Below are 23,760 nucleotides of genomic sequence, written 5' to 3' on the forward strand. Positions count from 1 at the left end.
TTATGCTGAGAGCTCCCTTCTCCCGTGTCCTACATTGCCTTCCCTGTTTCTCAGACCCTGTGTCTTCTTTCTTGGTTTACTCCTTTGTTTTTGCAAAGCAATGTCATTAAATTTCTTTCCTTCCTTCCTTCCTTTCTTTCTTCCTTCCTCTGTCTGTCTGTCTGTCTGTAAACTTGTACAGGCAATGGAAACTAGTTGTTGGGGGTTTTTAAGCTATTTATTTTTCAGACTTGAATTTTAATACAATTTGTATAATATCTGAAAGTCAAAGACCACCAAAGCTTCTTAGACACCCTTTGAGAACCTTTCTTAGTTCAAGAAAGAAACCAAAACACAAACATAGTTAGATCTATTCTTCTTGCTATGAGAAATACAGACAAAAACATAAGACACACGAGAAGTTTGCAGTTTGATTGAGAAGTGTGGTAGGCAGAATATTGGCCTCTTAAAGATGTTCATATTCTAACCCCCAGAACTTGTGAATATGTCATGTTGTGTGGCGAAAGGGAATTAAAGTTGCAGATAGAATTAAAGTTGTTTTTCAACTGACCTTAAAAGACAGAGATGATGATAATGATGATTTGAGTGGGCTCTGTAAACTCGCGAGGGTCCTCAAATGCAGAAGTGGGAGACAGGAGGTCAGAGTGTCAGAGAGATGCAATGAGTGAAAGATTTGACTGGCCGCTGCTAACTTTGAAGATGGAAGGTGGCTATGAACCAAGGAATGTGGGCAGTCTCTAGAATCTGGAAAAGGCAAGGAAACAGATTCTCCCCTATAGCCTCCAGAGAGGAACACAGTCCTGCCCTTAATTTTAGTCCAGTGAGATGTCAGAGGTCTGACATCATCTGAGATAATATTTTCACTTGAGGCTCCAATCACCAGAGCTGTGTTAAGTATTCTCCATGCTGAAAGTGCTACTACAGTGCCAAGAATATGGGAATTTTAAAAAAGAAAAGTATAGGTTTTTAAAATTGTCATTAAACAACCCCCTTATGTAAATCAAGACCTTCCTTGTCTGGCCTCTCACTGGTTGCAGTTCTTATGGTTTAAAGAAAGTAGTTAGAAGATGAAAGAAAAATAAATCTTTTATCCTGGCTGCTTTGTCTCATTTGACATTTGAAGGGAAACATCATGTATTTGTAATGAACCCTTTTCCCTCTACCCAGCCCCAGACAAGAAAAGAGAAACTACACCAAAATTCAAGGAAACAGAAGAAAGAAATCAGAGGAAGATGATCAGGAAATGTATGTTAAAGGATCAGGGGCCAAGGAGGAAAGAAAGGGATTGTAAGACTCTCAATTCATTTGATTGGATTAAGTTATTTAAAGCAAGTCAGTGAGTAAGGGGCTTGGGGACGCTCCAGGGTTTTTGGTTTGTACTGTTTTTAAGTTCTTAACATCTTAAAGCTGAGTTACATATTTGGTCAACTAAGGACAAATCTATAGAGCAGATAGGATTTCAAGTTCTTAAAATGAAAAAGACTCAACCCCAAGGAATGTTATGTAAGGGACTATCTTGGTTAAGACCATTAAGATTGGAATAAAATTTTCTTCTGCTTCTCAAGGTAACAAAATTTACCTTTTAATTTTGGACCCAATGTTTTCATTATAATTTACATCATTTCTCTAGGGATGTTCGAAGGAAAAAAAATGTTGATTTAAAAAAAAAATTAGTTATTTTGCTGGAGTGAACTGAGTGAATGGCAAGAACTCTTTAAGAGAGTTTTTAAGAAAAAAGAAAATTCTTAAGAAAAAGAAAAATTTCACAGTCAACTTCTGAACTAAGATAGCGATGTAATCTACATTATTTTAAATGAGCAGTTTGCGATAAGGTTAGGTACAAAAAGCAAGGATTTTATATTGTTTTCCAAGCTGTAGAAGATTCTGTTCAATTCAGTGAAATGCTAAGGAACAAGGGAACTAACATTTACAGAGTGCCTACTGTGCCGAGAGCATTGTCTGGAAATTTACAGTGCATGTAACCCTCAGTGAAGTACTAGTATCCTCAGTTTTCAGATAAGAAAACTGTGGTTCAGAGAAATGAAGCAACTATCTGAGATCATACAATTTGTCATTGACAAAACCAAAAAACAAAATCCATGTTTGTTTTTGTTCAAAGCATGTAATCATTCTACCTTCTCACTCTGCCTCAGGGAGTTAGCTGTCTAGTGGTTGATATAAAAAACAATCAAAAACTATAACCAAATTAATACTATAAATGCCTTTTGAGATGCATATCTTGCTACAGAGAGAAAGAAAGAGACAGGGAGAAATAATTTGAGATCTCATTGGGTTGGAAATTGTATTCGATTCGGGCTCGATGGAAACAAGCGTTCTTATCTATGGCCATACCATCCTGAATGTGTCCGATCTCGTCTCATCTCAGAAGCTAAGCTGGGTCGGGCCTGATTAGTATTTGGAGAGGAAATTGTATGCCCAGGGTTAGCCTTCTGAGTAGAGCATGGTTTGGAATTCCTTGGCATGGCAGATTGGCTACCGCCCCACCAGAACCCTTCAGCCCTGCCTCAGAGTCACATCTGATCAGGACACTCAACTTGGTCGAGTCTTGCTGAGAAAAGGCTAGGCTCAGTGCATTTCAGCTTCTACTCTGAATACCTGCTTGTTCTGGCTCTTCCCTGGCTTGCCAGCTGCACTCATCTTATCCACTTGCCACCTCTCTCACTAATGCCAGCCACTTTGCTTTTTTCTCAGTTCCTCAAACACTCCAAGCTCTCTCTTATTCCCTTCCAATTTGGGCCTTTGCATATTCCTATACCTGCAATGCTCTTCAGCAATGAGGTGTGTTCTCCACAGAAATCCATTAGGATTCTTAGATGGAAGAAACTGACTCTGGACGATTTAAGCCTAAAAGAAATGTATTGGGCTATACTGGGGAGCTCACAGAATTTCCAGGAAGGTTGGAATATCAGGTTTGGAGAACAAGATGAAACAAAGCAAAGCTGGACAGCCAACCGGGCAAAATCACACCCAGAACCAGTCTGAAGAGAGCTCTTTGTCTTGGCCACAAGATGCAAAGCTTTCTTAGACAGAGAATCCTGGAACCACTGCTCCAGAAACTAAACCTTGCTGTTACAGACATTGATACCAAAAGAAATTCTTGGCTCTGCTTCTTGGTATCACTAGCTCCTGATTTACTGTTTTGGGCATATAAGTCTGTTTGTCCAAGCCTGGGTCATGTGACCAAACCCTAACTACAAGGAAGGCTAGGAAAGTGAACAAATGGGCTCTGAAAAAGCCCGCCTCCTACCAAGATTCACATAGTGGGAACTTAGGAAAAGAATTTAGATGCTAAGCAGCCAAAAAGTTCCACTCCTCCCTTCTTCCTCTGTGTGTCTTTTCAAGACTGGCCTTTTTACAATTCAGGTCTTTGTTGAATTAACTCCTCAGAGGCCTTCCCTTGACCACCTTATCTTAAAGGTCTTCAGTCTGTAATTTTCTGCATTGAGTCTGTCCTTCACAGCACTAATCACAGTGATCGTAATTTAGACTGCATGGCTCTGAGTGCAGGGACCTTGACTGTATTGTTTGCATTGTTTCCCAGTGCCTGTGACCATGCTTCGCACAGAGTAGTCTCAGTAAATAGTTGTTGAATGAACTAGTAAATACATAAATACTTAGAAGGCAGAGACTCTATCTGCTTAATTTTCTTTAAATTAAATGTATCTTTACATTGAAGAGTGAATTTCTACAAATTGCACTGGGAATTAATCAAATTACTTTATAGCCACAGGCACAATCTTAATAATCAGCGCAATATCATGTGCAACTTTGCATTTCTGTTAAATATTTTTAATTTCGTGGGTAATACTTATCTAGCTGGCATTCTATCTTGCTATAGATTTTCGCTCAAAATAGTTTCTCCTCAAAATAGGCCACTACTCTTACCTGAAAACATAGAGATTAAAAAAAAACACCTTTGAAAAGATATATCTTGCTCCCTGTAAAAAATCAGATATAATCTGTGTGCTATTATATGCCAGCGTTTTCCTATAGAGCTTCATGATTGAGATCCAGAAATGGCATTAATGACTAATGACTTTTCATCTATGTCAGGATCTGAGATCATTATACTCTTTCAGATTTGTCTTCTCCACTACCGTACTGTTAAATCCCTTAATGGTGCCCAAAATGGTACTTTAATTGACTATAGCAACTCAGTAAATATCTTTTTTAATTTACCATCAGCTTCACAGTAATGAGTGTAGCCACTCAGTTGTCACTTCCAGCAAGCTGCCTTCTGGCCCTGTGCCTCTAGATTTTGACCATGACTTTGGTCTCGTACTTCTTCACCACAAGAATCTGAGACCCTAATGGCTAGGGCCTAGTCTTACAGAGCCTTGCGTTTTCCGTAATGTTCAACATAGGCCTGGACACACATTGTTACTCTGAGGATGTTGGCTGCATGAGGCTAGTGGCTATTTTAAAGATTCTTTTAAATGTGGATGTTTCCTATCTCCACATTTAGTGTAGTGCTCTGTAGACACTGTCTACAGTAATTGCAGCTGGATCCCTGTCCCACCACCCAGGGAAGTCTAAAGCTTAAGGTGAAAGGGCTTTTAAGGATCCTTATCCCAGTTGCAAAATTGTATGCAATATTTCGTGTGTACATTAATTTATTCAAGGAGAGGTTGTATTTTTCATCATTCTCTCAAAATGAGTTAGAAAAGTTTAAGAACTACTGCTCCAGAAGCTACTAAATCTCAAATTGTCTGTTGGAAGTATAGATGGAGAAAGATTCTACCTACATGCGCACTTTCTCTACCCTGTATTTTCTGGAAAGTAGTATTAATAGTAGTAACAGTAATAATAATAAAATTCATTGGACATGTATTACGTGATAGTTTTCTAAATATTTTTAAATTTAATTTTATTAGTTTCAAGTATACAGTACATTAGTTAGACATTTATATAGTTTATAAAATGGTCCCCCCTTAATTGCTTTCTCTCCTCTGGCTTTCCACGTAGTCATTACATTAATGTTAACTGCATTCCCTATGCCATGCTCCCCAACCTCGTGACCATCTACTAATTTGTACTTTTTTAACCCTTCATCCCATTCTCCCAGCCCCCAAACTCCCCTCCCCATTGGCTGTCACCAGATTGTCCTCTATAGAGGTGAGTCTGTTTTTGATTAGTTTGTTCTTTTTGTTCCTTAGTTTCCATATATAAGTGAAATCATATGGTATTTATCTTTCTGTGACTTATTTCACTCAGCGTAATAACATTTAGGTCCATCCATGTTGTTGCAAATGGTAGGATTTTATTTTTTTTACTAGCTGAGTAATATTCCATTGCATATATGAACCATAACTTTTTAAAAATTTATTTATTTTAATTAGTTTCAAGTATACAATACATTGGTTAGACATCTATATAGTTCATAAAATGATCCCCCCACTTTCTCCCTCCCTCGACCGTCCACCTAGCCAACATATTAATGCTAACTGCATTCCCTATGCTGTGCTCGCCATCCCTGTGACTATCCTTCAGCTAATAATTCGTACTTCTTTAACCCTTAACCCCATTCTCCATTCATATCCCCCTCCCCTCTGTCCATCACCAAATTATCCACTATAATTGTGAGTCTGTTTCTGATTAGTTTGTTCTTTTTATTCCTTCGATTCCTCATATAAGCGAAATCATACAGTGTTTATCTTTCTCCGTCTGACTTAAATACCTTCTAGGTTCATCAAAGCAATATCTTTTTCTATTCTCTTTCTTTTCATATATAGGGGTATTGTTTCCTTATCCTTTTAGCCATTCTATCTTTTGGTTGGAGCACTTAATTCCTTTCCATTTAAAGTACTTATTGATAGGAATGTAGTTGTTACCATTCTTTATTCCTGTTTTTGATACATGTTTTTTCTTCTTAAAGAAGTCCCTCTATTTCCTGTAATTCTGGCTTGGTGGTGATAAATTCCTCTAGTTTATTTTTGTCTGGGAAGCTCTTTATCTGTCCACCAACTCTAAATGATAGCTTTGCTGGATAAATTATTCTTCATTGTATATCCTGGGTCTTCATCCTGTTGAATATTTTTTGCCAAGCCCTTCTGTCCTGCATAGTTTCTTTTGAGAAATCAGCTACCAGTCTTACGGGTTTTGCGTATAAGTAACTATCTGTTTTTCTCTTGCTGTTTTGAATATTCTTTCTTTGTATTTAACCTTTGGTATTTTAAGTATGATGTGTCTTCTGGTGGGCCTCTCTGAATCCCTGTTTTTTGGGATTCTTTGAGCTTCCTGGGGTTTTATGTCCACTTCCTTCACCAGGTTAGGAAAGTTTTCCATCATTATTTCTTCAGTTGTTCAACATCTTGATTTTCTTCAGTTACGCCAATCAGATGGATATTTGGACCCTTAATAGTGTCCTATATGCTCCTTAAATTATTTTATAGTCTTGGCATCTTATCTCTTGCCATTCTAATTGAGTCTCCTTGGCTTTCCTGTCCTCTAGATAGGGTATTTGATCCTTTATTCACTTTGTTTCTTCCTTTGTTTAGTCCATTTAATATACTTCTCATCTCAGATAATGTGTTCCTCATTTCAGACTGGTTCTCTTTTATAATTTCCACTTCCATTTTTATCTGTCGAAGTTCTCAATGAATTTATCTACACTTCCCAAAATTCATTGAGCATCTTTATAACCAATGTTTTGAACTCTGCATCTGTTAGATTACTTGACTCCATTATATCTTGATCTCTGTTCTGTTCTCTCATATGGTTTCTGCTTCTTTGTCTTCCCATTTTGGCTGCCTTTCTGTGTCTGTTTTTATGTACTAAGCAAAGCTCCTAAGTCTCCCGGTCTTATTAGTGCAAATTTGTGAAGCAGGTGCCCAGTGGCACAGTCTTGAGAAGGGTTCAACTGCAACCCAAACTTAGCCCAAGCCTCTAACCCTCTGAGGTCACCTGTTAAGATTCAGCAAGCCATCCACAGATGCTGTGCTTATAGTTGCCTGAAATGGCCACACCAGAAACCGAGGCCAGTTGCCTTCAGTGTGAGTCTAGGCACTGCTCAGCAAGGAGCACCTGACTCGCTGAGGATACACCTGGAAGTGGCTTGAGTCGGGGGGCCATGAGTTGGGGGAGGCGGGCTTTCAGGGAATCCTCTGGGTGGAGCGACCTCTGTTATCCAGTTTGATGATGTCACAGCTATGGCGGCACTGTGTCTGCGCACTAGTGTGGGGGGCGGGGCTCAACAGGGAACAATGGATACCACCGGCACTTCTGTACAGGGTAAGTCTCCCCTTGGCCCTCACTCTGACAATGTCTCCCTGTAAGTCCCTGGTGCCCTCTGCGCACAGCTGAATCGGCACTGGTGCTCAGAGAGAGCAGGTTCGTCACCGCGAAAATCTGCTCACAGACCTGGCCCCTTTAAAAGGCGTCTGCCGCTGCTGCAGCTTCTGTCTCGCTCAGCCGCTCAAGACCAGGCAGCTTCGCTCCTTGCCCCATCCTCCCTTCTGCCATTGCAGGGTGATTACTTGGATTTCTCCCTAGCTGTATGGCTTGTTCATCTAGATCCCAGGTGATTTTTCCTTGCTGCTGCTCCTTGTTTCCATCACAACTTTGATTTGGTCCCCAAAGAGGTGAACAGAGCCTCTATCATCTGTGCCATTTTTTTTCAAAATCCTAAATATTTTTTATGTGTTTATTTTCTGGTTTCACCCAGAAACCCTATGAGATAGATAAGTCTATCAAAGAATAATTGTAAGAAACACACACACACACACACACACAGAGACACACACACACAGATGTATTTTGGCATGAACCTTGTTATCCTTATAGGTCTTAGCTTTAAGTTTTTGTATAATGATATGTTTAGTATTGATGATTTATTTTGTATATATTTCCTTTTATTTTTCTTTAAGTAGAATTTAATACAGTGTCAAATTTATGATTTAAAACAATACATCTTAAGAAATTGGTCTGGTTGATATTTTACCAATTAATACTTTAAACCTGCCTCAATCAAAAACTTCTATGAATAAGGTGTGGAGACATTGACATTTAGATCTTTCCTAAGTTTAGGCCCCTATTTTACTGTTACCCAAACTGACCAGGCCACGGAATCTGATGAGAGGTTCGAAAGTTAACATCGGGCAAATCTTCCTGTGTTCCTAATTTCTGCATTCCCTACCCTACAACCCTTTCAAACACCACACCTTATAAAGGCACATAGTAAAAATCCATTGATTTGAATTGAACTCAGAGTTCTTCTATCTGAATACCTTTATCTGTCTTAGCTCATCCCAAATGAGCCATTCGGTCCCTCTTAAAACTAGTTCACTTAGTAATCTTGACCAAGTTAGATATGAACAGTGTGGTTTAAAATGGTCTCACAACTTTGAGTAGCTTTGTTTAGCAGATAGCAGCTTTCTTCTTCTGGGATCTGTAGTTTATATAATATCCTTTCTCTTGGCTTTTCTCCTACCTACCTTTCTCCATTACTGTTTTATAATTACTTTCTTCCACCTGTTCCTTAAATGCTGGTGCTCTTCAGGGTTCCATATAGGGCTTTCTTTTTATGTGCACTAAGTCCAAGGCATTTTATCTGTATCCATCTTCAACTATCATTTATCTATATGCATATGACTCTGAAACCTACATTTCCAACTGAACATCTCTCTTAAGTCCCAGATCCATATGTGCAACTGCCTAGCGTACATCCCCATCTTGATGCTCACTGGTCCCTCAAGTCAAACATTTCTCAAACTAAGTCACAATTTTTCCTCTTCCCTCATATTCCCTAATAGCATCCATTTAGCCAAGATATTGACTTCTGTTGGAGAAGAGCCTCCTTTCTCCTCACCTTATGTTTCTTTGTATTGGGATCTCTTCTAATGTACCACCTCTGGCCTCTTTCCATCCCCTCCCTATAAGAGGAGAAGTGAATTATCTGACTGGTGAGTTTGGGAGAAAAAAAATAAGGTATATTTAGCTTCCTCCTTCCTCTCTCTACTTTCTTCTTTGGCATCTGTGTGCCTAAAGAAAACACATGCATTCCTCTCTCTTCTCTGCTATGAGTTTTATAGAAACAGCCCCTTCCCCACCAGGAGACCTGGTGCTATTTGAGGCTGCCATTGACTGAGTGGATAAGGTTGGCTAATTCAGAGGTGAATATTAGCATGCCCCATTATTCAGCAGCCTTACCAATAATAAGGTGATGTTTTTATCTCCATCTGCCTGATTTTGTTTCTGTCTCTTTCATCTGTCTGTCTCTTTCTCCCTCTCTCTCGAATGGTTCTACATTTGGGTGAGGATAAAGGAGGACTGTGGATCTACCCCCAGCAAATATAATGTTTTTAAAGAATTCTAAAGTCCTCTATCTCCTTCAGTCCTCTATAGCCAATCAGTTCAAAATAAAGGCCATCATTGGGTCATTGCCCAATAAAGGATCCTAACTATTATTAGAATTAATTGAAAATATGGTGCCAATTAACTCAGGTTTCCACATGTATTTTCTTATATAAGTGGCAAAAAATACATTGTTCTCATCCCTAGAAAATATTGCCCTTGACTAGTAAAAAACAAACAAATATACAAATACACACACGCACTCCACACTCCTCGCAGGCATCATTGCTCTAATCTCCACTAAGTGTTTTATGACATGTATGTACTCTGAGATGTGCTATTACCTGAAGCCAGTAGTTGTAGTTAGCTGAAATCCAAAACTTAGTAATGCAAGGTTGTTGGCCAGAAACAAATGCCTGATTCTATCATCTGAATTAAAACCTGTTTAATATGTCACCTACTATTTTCCATTTGCCCCTCCAGATGTATTTTTCACCCTTCCACCCTGCTTTCTGCTTCAGTAGGCTGGTCTGTATGGATGTCTCCTGTGCCCTCTGGCTTCCAGTTGGATTTGGCCAATGGACAGCCCCAGAAGATCAGTGGGAGTGACATCAGGGGACTTTTTACCTTAGTTGCTTTCTTTGGGATCCTGGGTAGAAAGAAGGTCACTGCCTCTTCCAAAGTAGCTAACACTGCAGGATCTTCTCTCCTTTCAGGATTCTTTTATTTTTTTCTCGTCTTTCAAGCCTCAGGGGTGGTGACAGCTCTGTAGATATGAGCTCCATGCTGGTTCCTGCAGTATCACTTGTGGTTCTTTTATAACCACCCCAGACTTGAAATTATAGCTCTTTTGGTAAATACACCCTTCTGAGTTATCCTAATTTGAATATGTCACCTCTTTTAGCCTACTGACTCTGCCTAAATCAATGAAAGTAAATTAGTGTACAAATTTCTATATTCAATTATTTTTTATATTCAAATTGTAGTCATAGAAAATCACATTGTTCCTAAACTCATTAAATAAATGTGGAACCAAATTATTACACTGCTCAAAATTCTCATGTGTCTCCTGTCCCAGAATCTTATTTATTCTACCTTATAAATATTTCTCAAATCTATTTCCAACTCTCTCCTTATCTTCTTTCATCTCATTATTTCTCACTTAAATTACTAACTGGTCTCCCTATCCTGTTCTTGGTTTACCCACCTACACGTCTTCCATAAAACTACCAAGAATATGTTTTAAAATATAAATTAGAACATGTAACTCCTCTGTTTAAAAATGCATCAATGGTTCTCTATTGCTATTAAGATAAAACCCAAACTCATTAGCATTTGTAATATGTTGGACTCAAACTCCAACACTTTTGCACAGTGGGCAGCTCCCAGATGTGGACTCTGATTAACACCTATCCTTCTCAAACTATTCCAAAAAATTCAAGAGGAGGGAAGGCTTCCAAACTCATTTTACAAGGCCACCATTACCTTAATTCCAAAACCAGACAAAGGCATTACAAAAAAAAGAAAATTATAAGACAATATCCCTGATGAATATAAATGTAAAAGTCCTCAACAAAATATTAGCAAACCTAATTCAGCAATACATTAAAAATATCATACACCATGATCAAGTTGGATTTATTCCTGGAATAAAAGGTTGGTTCAATATCTACAAATCAATTAATGTGCTATACCACATTAACAAATTGAAAGATAAAAATCATATGATCATATCAATAGATGCAGAAAAAGCATTCGACAAAATTCAGTATCCATTTATGATTAAAAAAAAAACAGCTCGGCAAAGTGAGACTAGAGAGAACATGCCACAACACCATAGAGTCTACATATGACAAATATCTTACTCAACAGAGAAAAGCTAAAAGTATTTTCCAAGATGTGGATTATGGACCAGAGCTCTTGGGAATCAAAAGACAGCAGTTTTCACTTTTACTTTTAAATAGCAAAACCTTTTATTTTCTAATAAAATTGTCATTAAAACCCCAATGTGCAAGATAGATAAGACCGGCATTTTATCAGCTGGGTTTATTTTATACATTCAGCTTTATAACATTCGACACTTACCTATTATAAAGTTAATCAAAGAGAACACTTTTGACAAACACAAACATTTGAAACTGGGGTTAATGGATGACAATTGGTCTTAAAAACAATGTAAACATTGAAGAAATTTGAATCCAAGGCTTATGGACTTTCTAAAATACTTACACAGAATTCTGGGGCTCTAGGGAACATAGTGTGACAAACACTGCTTCAGCATCAATCTCTTCCCACAAAGCAGGCCTTTCTCAGCCTTAACTGTCCAAAGGATGCTAAAGATACTACATTCTCTGATGTCACATTTCCTATGTCTGTTGTATAGATGTTATGCTTTCTGAGATTTCAGGCTCCCTAAGGGGTTTTCATATCCTTACTTTTCCTCTAGGACTATTTGACTCTCCTCTGCCAACTTCTCCTCTGGGTCCTGTTGTCTCACTGCCCAGAGGTACTCACTGTTAACATTTTGGTGAATTTTCTTCTAGTTTTTTCCCTCTATTTACAAGTAGTTGAAGTCACAACCTATGTAAAAATTCATGTTTTAATTTTTTTCACTTGTCATCATCACAAATGACATGTGATTTTCTCACATCACCCAAATCTTCAGAAGCATAGTTTTTAGCAGTAGGAAATGTTTCTACCAAATTGCCTATACCATAATGGACTCCCATTATCCTCTATATTTGGACATCCAGATTGCTTCTAGTTGTTCACGATTATTTTTAAAAGTCATGTGAAGTCTTTGTAAATATTCTTTTGAAAATTATTTTTTAGAATGGACTCTCAGATGTTGAACACTGTTTAATGATGTAAACATTTTTCCAGCACTGAAAATTATTTTCCCAAAGACTACAACAATGTGCACACTTAATGAGAGCAGCTAAGACTGTCCGTCTCTCTACCTAGCTTACCTATCCAGGCCTAGAAGTTTTAAATAGTTTCTAACTTGATAGTTATATATTTCCTTTTTAAGTTTGCATATCTTTACTAGTAGAGACTGAACATTTTCACACATATTAGCCCTTTGTAGTTGTAATTGTTAACTGTCTATTGTCAATTATCTTTTTCTTTGCCTATTTATTTCCAAGTGTACTAGAATTTTTCTATTTCTATGAGTTCTCTAAATATTAAAAAATAATTTATAAGTAGTGCTTTCATTGACTTTAACCCAAATGTTTTACTGCAGAGCTGCTTGAAAACAATATATTGGGAATTACTCCTAATTTTCCTTGTTTACTTTGTTATAGTATAAAAAACAAGATTACAGTTTGTCATGTCTGAACTATTTGAATTGTAAATCTGTGGGGTCCAAAATAATGAGTACCACTATAATTATATTGTAATTCACCCAAAATTCATTGGCTGTTTCTTCAGTGCCCACCATTGGCTAGACTGTTCTCAGGGCTGGGGTGTCCAAGCAAGATGGGGGCCTGCACCCCTACAATTTGCTGTCTTTACTCAGGTAACTTGATAATCTAAAAGACACCTGAGAATAGCCAAATCTTTTGAAATTGTGCAGTTATTCAGAGAAAAGTATCTTAGGCAGTAAGTTAAAATGATGAGGGGGATGTAAGTAGAGATGTAGCGGCACCCAATGATAGCTGATGTGATGACTTCTCTGGCCCCAAAGTCTTGGAACCATCTGACTTAACCTACTCCTTCATTCTTATTTCAGCCCCTCAGTTTAATTTGGCTTCAAGATCAGGGAAATACAACTACGGGATCCACAGCTCTGTGGCTCTGCCTCAAGTCATCCTTAATGGTGATCCAGTTCTTACCTTATATCTTTTAGCAATCAACTTCTCTTTTAGGCCATGTATGACCAAGTCCCTTCCTGCCATCCCAATCCTAGGAATGTATCCTCCATCCTATGACTTTGCCCCTGGCTTCCCTCACCACTAATCCTCCCCGCCGCCCTGCCCCTGCTCCCCAATCTGCTAGTTCTTTAAGCCTGGGCTATCTTGTTTGAACCTTAGTACCATTTGTCGCTATGGCTGAATTCTCATTTTCTGCTGTCACACTTCTCTCATGAAGACCATCTGCCTGAATTTGATTCTAACTAGAGTCACGCTTGCTGCAACCTTCCCATTTAAGACTATAGATGTCTTTCTGTTGCCTCCAGAAAATATTTAGAAGATGGAATTAGCAGTGATAGAAATGGGAGATATGAAATCTGAAAAGAATGATTTTGCAGGACTGTGGCTTGGATGACTGAAGGAATGATGTTTTGTTCAGTGAAACTGGGAACACAGGAAGAGCAGACTTGCTGGAAAAGATGACAGATCAGTTTTGGACATGTTGAATTTGAGGTGCCTATAGTATCTCCAGGAGTTATATAGTGGAGAGTTGGGAGCTTAGGAGATAGTGTTACATTTTGTAAGTATTTCTCAGTGCGTGGGTATATATATGTATTCATACACACAGGCAACTTTTTAAAAACAAAGTATCTGCCAGTGATCAAGATTTCTCTATTGGTGTATAACCAGAAAGATCACTGAGAAAACTAGTTTTTTTTTCTATTATGTAAGTCTTACATGTTAATCAACAGTTCTGTATACTTAGAAGCTCATTTCTATGTTAATGTAGAAAGTCTTAACCATGCTGAAATTTGCCTAAAGTCAGTAAGGTCAAATGTTGAATAAATATTTATTGGAAGAGGAATATTACAGGTGAGTGTTTCTAACCTGAAAAATTAATCAATCTGGGCCTGATATGTGTTTACTCAGGGTTTATAATTATTTATATTTCACCTCCCAATTAGTAACTATTGTTTTCTACTCCTCCATCTGAAAAAGAACATTGAGTACCCAAGAAAAACTTTTGAAAAATGATACAAGATTTGATTGTACTACAAGAAACAAAATCAATGTAAGAAATTCTGGGGGAAAAAAGAATATCTCCCTACCACATTTGGGGGATATATATACTCCTTTAACGGGGCACTCATAATTTCCATTACAGTTAATAGGACTTGCGTGTGTGTATCACGAGGTGCACAAGCCTTGCTGTTTCTATTAGGAAAGGATTCCTTTTGTGTTGATCTCCTAGCTGTGTTTTCATTCTACCTTTTAAAACCATTACACCTAACAGAGTTTTGAGTGCATTATAGGTAACCTTAAGAAGCTTCCATTATCTCCTCTCTCTTAACCACATAATAGGAGATAGAAAAGTGAGAGCACGGTATATATACCACGCTGAGGAAAAGGAACTTGCCTTGAATTTTTGAACTCTCAGCCTATTTTCTTTAATGCTCAGTGGTGAATCACTCTTAAGTGCACCATCATTCACTAGGATATGTGCTTCCTGCCAAAGGTTACCAGATTACAAAAGTATCCTTAGCTCAAAAGGGACTCATAATTCACCATCACCTTATTTTGACACTAAGAGAGAAAATATGTGCATCAAGACAAGTAGAGGAAATAATGAAAAAAAAAAAACCTGTATTAAGTTAATAATGCAGCAAACACTCCAAAGGGAAAAAATACAGACTAGAACAATAATATGGATAATAGAAAAATAATGCTGTTAAATTATGACGAGAGGTTTGCTAGTCAGCTCATGAACACTCTCCTGAGTGAAGATAGTTTCTTAAAGAGCTTCCCTCAGGCATAAGAAGAAATGGGAAAGTTCAGGTAACGTCCAAAGTTGGAAAAAAATAGTTGTGCCAATGTTTCTGCAACATAAGGTCAAGTACATTTCCTGAAGGTGAAGTGGAAGTATTTAGAAAAAATTAAAAACACCAGTGGAAACAGCTGTTTGCAAAAGCTGAGCAATCTCAAGACCTCAGAGGCAAGGTGGTGAAACCTCAAGAACTTAGGGAGCCAAAGTGAAATCTTCAAGGACATCTAATCAACATGTGTAAAAAATAATAGAAATACAATATTTATGAAAAGGTCCCAGGAAATACCTTTGCCTGGTAAAAGGTCACAGGGATATATATCTTAAATTTTAGTACATTTCATTTTAGCAAGATGATAATCATGTAAGTGACATTTACAGGAGAATTCTAAAAGTATAGTTGCCAGAAATCTTCATCACAAATGCAGCCACGACTTTCTTTTTATAACATAATTTCACCATAAACTTTGTATGATGAAGATGCATATCACAAGGTTCTCAACAAACAATTATAAATGCCATGGTTGACTACTTGGGAAAGACTTCCTAGAGTCCCTTGACTATTTTGAGACACCTGAATCACTGGGTAACAGAATACATTTCTAACCTTTCTAATTCCTTCCTCTTCTAATTTTGGTGTATGCAACAACTTTCTGAAGGTTTATATGTTTATTTGTTTAAATGCCACATTTTAATATGCTACTTTTTCTTAACTTCTTTATTGAATATAACATATATACAGTAAACAGAACCCTTCTTAAGGGTAGAATTTTTTACAGATTACATAAATCTGTAAAATTTATGTAATTTTATAACATATAATTGTACAATGAATTTTTTGCAGACTTTATAAATCTGTGTAACCCTCTCCCAGATCAAGAAATGGAACATTACCAACCAGACCCCTCCCCTTGTCCCTTTCCAGTCAATACCCCTGTACCTCTTCTGATAGCTACTCTTCTGATTTATATTATTAGATTAGTTTTGCCTGCTTTAAAATTTCATATAAATGAAACCCTGCAGTTTGTCCAATATACTACTTTAAAAATGTTTCCATAAATTGGCATATTTGAGTTCAAGTGTAATTCTAGATATGAATTTGTTCAACAAATACAAACTTTATCTTTCTACCCTCTCTTACAAACCATTCTGAGAAGTTTTAAAATGCAAATCTCCCCAACCTCCCCTACAAAAAACAAAAATCCCCTTCAGCACTAATGCTCACCATAACTCCTCCTCAGCCCTGCCAATTTAAGTAGTAGGAATGGCACAGTGGTTTGACCTAAGTAACATCTGGAGTCCTGACCTTCCTCAGCCATTATAGTATTTCTAATTAATGCTGATAATGGTTTTTTAAAGTGTTAAAAATGAAACAAAACAAAAACATATGGGGTTTTTTTTTAGTTACACACACATATATAGATATTCTTAAGGGTAGAATATTTTACGGTTATATAAATCTGTAAAATTTACATAATTTTACAACGTACAATTGTATAATGAATTTTTTGCAGACTTTATAAATCTGTGTTTTATTTATATTAAAAAGTTTGGACAGGCCACAGGAGAGTCTTCCTTTTACCCTTGATCCTAAGACATCTAATCCTTTTCTTGAGAGACCTTCATTATTACTCACTTCTTGTATGTCCTTGCAAAAACAGTACATACATGTATATGTTTCTTCTTTTTTGCACAAATGGAATCATTCTATGCAAATTATTCTATACCTCACTTTTTTCAATTATAAATTTATTGGAGGTCATTGCCATCAGCACATGGAGAACTACCATGGTAATTTTAATGGCTTCAAGATATTGTGCTATGTCTGTACCTTTATTTACTTAATTAGATTTTAGGATTTTAAAAGAGATATGCATCCCTGTTTGGCCCATAATTCTTTAACTACAATGAGAAAGAAATTCCAGGACACCAAGAGACAGAAAATAGTTAAAGGATTTCACATGCCCAATTATTCCCTATTAAGTGATGGAAATTCCAAACAATATCTAGATATTTTCCACACTATTTTCAGCTCTCTGCCCAAAATCTTCAGTCCCTGAAGCCCAGAGCTGACAACAGTTCCCTTTTTGAGTAGGGTCCAATAATAGCAGAGGGTTGCCTATGGTCTTAGAAGAGTTGCCAGGGAAGAGAGGGGATAATCTGACCTTTTTAAAAAGGAGTAGTTTCAAAACTGAAAGTTTCCCCTTAAAATCAGGAATAAGGCAAGGGTGCTTGCTCTCTTTCATCACTTTAATTCAACATTGTACTGGAAGTTCTAGCCAGAGAACTTAGGCAAGAAAAAGATGTAAAAGTTATCAAAATTAGAAGAAAGAAGTAAAACTCTATTTGCAGGTGACATTATCTTATACATGGAAAATCCTAAAGAATCCACACAGGAGCTGTTAGAGCAAATAAACAAATATATTAAAATTGCACAGTTTTGTGTAAGATTAATACACAAAACTCTGCTTGGAAGCTAAGCAGAGTTGGGCCTGGTTAGTACTTGGATGGGAGACCACTTAGGAAGACCAGGTGCTGCAGGTGTAAAAAATAAATGAATAAAAAATAAGGGATTGTAAGCTGACAAGGTCCTTGCAATCTGTGAGGTCAACCAAGGGTTGCCTCGCCTAAAAAATAAAATAAAATAATAAAAAAATACATAAAACTGTTTTTTTATACACTAGCAATGAACAATCCAAAAAATAAATTAAGATACCAATTACATTTACAATAGCATCAGAAAGAATTAAATATTAGGTAAAATTTAACCAAAGAGAGCAAGACTTGTTTACTGAAAACCAAAAAATATTGCCGAAAAAAAATTTTAAAGTCTACTGAAAGAAATTAAAGGACTAAATAAATAGATAGTTCATGATCATCGATTGAAAGATTTAATATTGTTAAGATGGCAATACTCCCCAAAGTGATCTACTGATTCAGTACAGTCCCAACCAATAGCTCAATGTCCTTTATTGCAGAAATAGAAATATCCATCCTAAAACTCATATGAAATTGCAAGGGACTCCAAATATCCAAAAACAATCTTGAAAAAGCAAAAAATTGGAGGTCTCACGCTTTCTGATTTCAAAACTTATTATAAAGCAATGGTAATCAAAACACCTCATCATGCTGAAAAGTTCCCTTCTGCCCTTTTAGCAGTTAGTCACTCTCTCTCTCTCTCTCTCAGCCCCAGGCAACCACTGATTTGCTTTTTGTCATTGTAGTTCTGCCTTGTCTAGGATTTCGCAGAAATGCAACCATACAACATGTAATCACTTATGCCTGTCATCTTTCACTTAGCATGTTTTCAAAATTCATTAATACTGTTTCATATTTGACTAGTTCGTTCCTCTCTGTTGTTGAGTGGTATTCCACTGTATGGATATAATTACAATTTTATCCATTCACTAATTGATGGACCTTTGGTTTATTTCCAGTGTTGGTATTTTTTTGTTTTGTATTATTTTTATTTTTTACAGTTTCATTCTGCTGTGTCAAGTTCTAGATATCTTTTCATTTACCCCATTTGCAACTAATTGGAATTCTTGAATCTGTGGATTGGTGATTTTCACCAGTTGTAGAAAATTATCTTTTCAGATATTGCCTCTGCCATCTTCTCTCTCTGCTTCCCTTCTAGGACTTTATTAGATGCTTGTTAGACCTTCTCCTCCTATCCTCTATCTTTCTAAATCTTTATTACATATTATCTTTTTGTCTCTGTACTGCACTCTAAAGAATTTCTTTAGTACTGTCTTCTAATACACAAATTTTCTCTTCTTGACCTGCCCCTAATATTTCTTGAACCCTGGGAATGAGTACAAATGGAAGGCTACATGTGACATAGATATAGTTAAAAGTTAGAAATCAAGCTAACAAAAAATTAAATAGAATAGATTTCCTCCTTAACAAAGACCATGTTTGAATTTAAAATTCTTAGATATCTAGAGCTCTGCCCTATAATATCATGGCACAGGGACAGCGGCCTCCTAACTATAAGCCCCAAACCTTACCCTTTCTATCCTCAGCTCCATCCCACACAGCAAAGGACATCAGGTATACACATCTAGACACCCAACCTACAAATCCAAATTCCGTCGATAGCCCCACAGGAGCCATTTTTTGATCACCCCCTGAGGTCACAGTCTACCCTTAGGAGGATAGACCTGGAGACTTGGGGAAGAGGGCTGCATAAAAACCTGGAAGCAGGCTTGAGACCATTTAAGTTGGGAATTTCAGGGTCCTAGTATCAGAATTATGATCTAGAAGGAGACATACAGACTCTGTGTGACTGGCTATGTCCTTAGCCCTGCAGAGTTTTTTGTGACTGGATGAAGGTAAGAGCCACCTACAAAGTACAGGGCCCAAGACTGGGTCAAAGGGCGGTACTCTTAACGTAGAACCTATCAATTGAGCTACGTTAAACCCATCAATTGAGCTTTTTATTTCAGATACTGTATTATTAATTTCTAGAAGTCCTAGTTGGTTCTTTTTACAATTATGTTTTAGTCATTTTGTTTTGTTTTTCCGTTCTTTTTGTTTTTTTCAACGTGTTAACAATATTCGTTTTATATTCTGTGTCTGATGATTCCAATATCTAAAGTTTTTTGGGGTCTTATTCTATCTGTTGTTTTAGTTGACTGGCTCTTGCTTTTGTTGTCTTCTTTCTTTCTGTGTTTTGTGATTTTTAAGCTCGTATTTCTTGAAATTTATCTATTTGGAATTCTTCAAGGCCTGGAATAAAGATAGGTTCCTACAAAAAGATTCATGTTCACTTCTCCCTGAGTACAAGAATTCTGGGATAACTTTAAATCAAATTTCTGTCTATGGCCATGCCACCCTGAACAAACCCGATCCTGTCTGATCTCAGAAGCTAAGCAGGGTTGGGCCTAGTTAGTACTTGGATGGAAGACCACCTAGGAAGGCCAGGTGCTGTAGGTGTAAAAATAAAAAAATAAAGGATTGTAAACTGACGACATCCTTGCAATCTGTGAGGTCAACCGAGGGTTGCCTCGCCTAAAAAAAATCAGTCAACCAAATTTCCCATCATGTCTTTATAAAATAACCAGGTACTGAAATTTCAGGCTGAAAAATCCATGTGAGGGCCTACTTGTGATTGAACATTATCAGAGGAGATTTGCCTCCTCATTTCCATCTCACTCAGTGCCAAAGTTGTTGGGTAACTTTTGAAGATTTCTTACATCCAGGATTAATTGGTTGGTTTCCTTTTTAAAATTCCAGTCTAGAGTGGGCCTTGGCCTTCGTCTCTTATAATTTGACCCCTATAAGACTGTGAAAATTCACCAGGTTAGGCAAATGCCTTCTAGGTTCTCACCTTCTTTTATCTTAAGTATTCTTTACTTTCTTGCCAACTCATTGAAACAAGCATTTTATCATACATTTTTAGTTGTTTTCAGTAGGAAGTTCAGTTAATGTACCTAGTCTGCTTTTTTGCTATAAAAGTCTTACAAAATCTTAACATTCCTCTAATCTATCTGTATTTTCTTAATTCCCACTGCTAATACATTGGCTCATGCACATGTAATTTCTGGCTCCATCCAAAAGCCTCCTAATGGCATTCCCTGCTTCTAGGCTCACCCCGTCTCTTCTCTTCATCTCCCATCCCTCCAAACAAGCTATATCAATGAGTCTCAGTAGAAAACAGATTTCATCCAAATAGTTCAAATGAAGATACTTTAATAAAAAGAGCAGTTACAGAAGAGCTAGCAGAGGTAAGGATCCAATAAGAGTTGATGATGCACTTAGAGACTGGCTACAAAGGAAGTGCTAAAGAAACAAAGAGAAAAAATAAAGTTCCCGGAGCCCAGAGAAAGATCGAGCCATGAAGGGCCCACCTGGCAGAAGCTGCAGTCATGGAGGAATGAAACTACCGCTGGAGATGTAACATCAAAAGAGGGGAGCAGGGAAGAGATGCCCAATTTCCCTTTCCACCTGTCTACTTGCCTAGGCCTCTCTTTTGTCAAACCCAACCACAAGGCATTTCTCAAAAAAGCTGAGGTCGATTCGCAGAGGCATAGAGCTTGACAGAGAAGGGCAGCAAAGAAAATAATACCAGCACACCAGCCTTTTTCAGACCACTTTAAAAGGTCAATTGTCTAATAAGTTAACCATATCATACCATCCTCCTACTTAAAATCTCTCAGTGCAATCACATCATCTTCAATACTAAATCTAAGCCTGTGATTTCACTGCTACTTATGGCTTCATTCCCCAGTTCTTGTCTTAGCCTATAGCCATTCCGAATAATTGCCAGATTCTCCAGTAGTCCATGCTCTCACACCTTTGTACACTGGCCATGTTCTTTCCTGTTCTTAAGGCACCTTTCTGCATCTTTGCGCTCAGTTAACTTCTACTAAATCTTCCAGAATCAAAGACTAAGCTCTGGAATTCTAAAAAAATATGTTTCAAAATGTTTCCATCATTTCCCTCTTTGATGAGATCATAATACTTAGTTGAATTGAGTGTCCTGTTTTTCCTTCTTGAGAACAAAGAGATGCATTTAGGCTCATACATACAGCAACCACCACCATTCCTGGCACCATCATAAACAATCAATAGCAATTTTTAAATTAATAAGTAAAAACTAAGTGTTAGCAAAGAAGAAATAAAACAAAAAGATTGTACAGGCATATCTCATTTTATTGCACTTCATTTTATTGTGTTCACAGTCACAGATGTTGAGCTTTTTACAAATTGAAGGCAAAACGCTCCACCAGCAAAAAAGATTATGACTTGCTTTATTGTGATACTTTATTTTCGGTACTTTGGAACCAAAACTGTAATATCTCCAAGATATGCCTGTATAGTTATAAAGCTCTTTGAAATTTTAGGTTATGGGGAAAAGTCTTGGAATGTGAAGAATTTTCTTTCTCAAATTTATTTCTGAGCTATTTATCTAGTATATAGGTAGAGCAAGATAAGGAAAAGCCTAGGCACAGGCCCAAGGACTTATAATTTGAATCCTAAAGGTTAATCCTAGACTTGGGTTAATTCTTCTAGAATATAAGAAAGACATTGCTTGGTGTTAGCTTTAATTTTTGCCAAATAATGCTTTAAATTATTTCAATAAAATTTTAAGAAATGTGTCAACCCATAAATTTCAGATAAATTCATATTCCAATAACTTTTGCTTTCTTTGTATATTAAAAACTCAACTGTGGAAATCATTTTTGCTTGGTTTAGATTTCAATAGCATAAAATGCTTTCTTTTCCAAAGTTTTTTGAGAGAAAACTAAAATACTACCCACCGCATTGCAACAAAGTACTGGAGAATGATTTGCTATGCTGATTAATATTTTTTCCCAACAGTAATAATTTTATAGGCTCAAATGAATATTCCATGAGTACTTGATGAAATTTAAGAGGAAACATAGGAATCAAATTTTTATTGCTGATTTTCAAAACTGTACAATTCCAGATAAGCAAGTCTACAACCATGAGTACTCACAAAAACTAGGTAAAGATTTATAAATCTTTTTCTAATTAAAGACAATGTCTTATTTTATTTATTTATTTTTTTTTTTACAGAATGGGGTTACACTACATTTCAAAATTTAGATTTCGTAGTTTAGATTTTGCCTAAGAAGCCACATGAAACCTCTATAAGGCATTTTTTTACCCTAAAATTGGTATACAAACACTAAAAAGTGTTCTTCACCAAAATGTGCAGTGCAATATATAGATTCGGAAAGTAACCATTCTTAAAATTCGGCCAATGTTGAGTCAAAGATCTTAAGCTATAACGTACAACATTATGATCACTTGTCAACGGATGAGAATACACTAAACAAGTGCTGGAAGTTTCTCACTGGAGTTTAGGAGGATGAAGGCCTCTAAGTAGAGAACCGAAAGATTAGGAAACACTACATGTCCCAACATACTTTGCGACTACCGTTGACCACGACTTCCCAGAATGCATTGCTCGTCGCACGCAGGTTTCACTTGGAGTTGGGGCTTGTAGTTCTCCCAGATCGTGTCTATCTGTCCGTAGGGCGGTGGCTGCTTACCATCCCGAGGATATTAGGAAATATCTTACAGTTTTTGGCAAAGCGGACACACCTCTGGTCCTTGGGCCGACTGGCTTCTTTGTCTCATCTCTTCGACGAGTCTATTCTACACAGGTAAGTCACGGAAAGGCTATAGTTCCCCGCTGCAAAGTCCCACCCCTTCTTTCTGGGAGCGACCTCGTTCTGATGAAGCCATTTGTCCCTAAACTCTCGCCGTAGCAGCCGCCGCCCATCCCTCTTTGTGTGTTTCGGGAAGCCGCAGAGCTAGTGGCGGTGACTCTTGGCGTTGGGGGTGAAGGAAAGGGACGTTACAGGGAACTTGCAGGCGGCAGGACTCTTCTCCATCCCGCCACTTGACAGGTGGGTTGGCTGTACTTCCTTCAAGGCCCTCCTGTCTTCGGTGTCTCACGTCGGGACTCAAAGGGCGGCTTGAGAATTCCTGCATACGTTGCCGCCCGGCCTGGTTTCGGGCACGAGAGTCGGAGAGAGCCAGGTGCGGTGACTCGGGAAGGCCGGGGAGATGAGTCTGCTCCCTTCCCGACCGTCCGGAGGTGGCTTGGAGAACCTCGAGGCTTGTCGGGTGCCCACTGGCCCTTCCCCCGGACGCACTGTCCTGGACCGCGCGCCGTCTTGACTGTGACCCCAGGGAAGAAGTGACTCCTTTTCTCCCTGCTCCATTTTATAAGTAAAAGTCGTTACTACTTGAGTTAATAGCATTTTCCTTCATCATTTGTTTGTTGGAAAGTAC

General features: G+C 37.6%; 1 protein-coding gene and 1 pseudogene across 6 annotated transcripts in view; both read left to right on the top strand.

Annotated features, from left to right (window-relative positions):
* The first annotated feature begins 19,807 nt into the window (after nt 1-19,807).
* Nucleotides 19,808-19,926, top strand: LOC120597270 (uncharacterized; annotated as a pseudogene).
* Nucleotides 19,927-22,935: 3,009 nt separating this feature from the next.
* Nucleotides 22,936-23,760, top strand: part of DYNC1I2 (dynein cytoplasmic 1 intermediate chain 2) — a 50,054-nt gene continuing 49,229 nt past the window's right edge. For 2 of the 6 annotated variants that reach the window (XM_039855886.1, XM_039855889.1), the window contains exon 1: nt 23,194-23,372. The gene's annotated coding sequence lies outside the window, so the exon portion shown is untranslated. Of the gene's footprint in view, nt 23,127-23,193; nt 23,506-23,760 lie in introns of those variants that run through there. The other 4 variants (XM_039855888.1, XM_039855891.1, XM_039855887.1 and 1 more) reach the window with 3 other exon arrangements.

This window comes from Pteropus medius, unplaced genomic scaffold (genome assembly GCF_902729225.1).
Source record: "Pteropus medius unplaced genomic scaffold, Ma_sr-lr_union100, whole genome shotgun sequence".
NCBI classification, from domain to species: domain Eukaryota; kingdom Metazoa; phylum Chordata; class Mammalia; order Chiroptera; family Pteropodidae; genus Pteropus; species Pteropus medius.